At 50.8% G+C, this 1,127-nt stretch overlaps 1 protein-coding gene across 2 annotated transcripts in view; it reads left to right on the forward strand.

Annotated features, from left to right (window-relative positions):
* The window catches only part of DECR2 (2,4-dienoyl-CoA reductase 2), a 16,359-nt gene that overhangs the window by 1,058 nt on the left and 14,174 nt on the right, over window positions 1–1,127 (forward strand). The window lies entirely within an intron of this gene.

Consider the following 1,127-nt stretch of genomic DNA (forward strand, 5'->3'; position numbering starts at 1 on the left):
CTCCCTCTCTCCCTCCCTCCCTCCCTCCCGTCTCACCCTCCCTTCCACCCTCCCTTCCTTCCGTCTATCCTTCCTTCTTGAGAGGCAGGCTGAGGTGCAGTGGCGTCATCTCGTCTCACTGCAACCTCCACCTCCCAGGTTCAAGCGATTCTCCTGCCTCCTGAGTGGCTGGGATTACAGGTGCTTGCTACCACCATCAGCTAATTTTTCTAATTTTAGTGGAGACGGGGTTTTGCCATGTTGGGCAGGCTGGTCTCGAACTCCTGACCTCAGGTGATCCCACCGGCTTAACTTCCCAAAGTGCTGGGATTACCAGCGTGAGCCACTGCTCCCGTCCCAACCTCTTTCTTTACAGAAAATTTTAGGTTGAAGTCATTTTTCCGTAAGACCCAGGAAGGCCCAGGAATGCTGGATTTTGCCCGGCAACTATTGATTTTCCTGCAAACGCCTTGGTGTTCACAAGGGAGGACCGCCGTGTGAAGGTCAAAGTCCTCCAAGGCCACCTGCCCTCACTTGGCTAACAGGTGGATCTGTTTTTTCTTTTTTCTAGTTTTATATTAATTTTATTTTGCTTTTCTTTCTTTTCTTTTTTTTTTTTTTTGAGACAGAGAGTTTTGCTTTTTTTTCCCAGGCTGGAGTGCAATGGCGTGATCCCGGCTCACCGCAACCTCTGCCTCCTGGGTTCAAGCAATTCTCCTGCCTTAGCCTCCCGAGTGGCTGGGATTACAGGCATGCGTCACCATGCCCAGCTAATTTTTGTATTTTCAGTAGAGACGGGGTTTCACCATGTTGACCAGATGATCTCGATCTCTTGACCTCGCGATCCACCCGCCTTGGCCTCCCAAAGTGCTGGAATTACAGGCATGAGCCATGGCACCCGGCCTTTTTTTTTTTTTTCAGTTTTAAGAAGCAGGGAGTTTAATAGGCAAAAAAGAAGGGAGAAGAAAGAAAGAAGCTCCCCTGTACAGAGATGAAGGGAGGGGGACTCCAAAGCTGAAAGATGAAAACCCCTTTTTCTGGCCGGGCGCGGTGGCTCAAGCCTGTAATCCCAGCACTTTGGGAGGCCGAGGCGGGTGGATCACGAGGTCAAGAGATCGAGACCATCCTGGTCAACATGGTGAAACCCC

The sequence above is a fragment of the Cebus imitator genome, unplaced genomic scaffold, assembly GCF_001604975.1.
Source record: "Cebus imitator isolate Cc_AM_T3 unplaced genomic scaffold, Cebus_imitator-1.0 Scaffold444, whole genome shotgun sequence".
Taxonomy (NCBI): Eukaryota; Metazoa; Chordata; class Mammalia; order Primates; family Cebidae; genus Cebus; species Cebus imitator.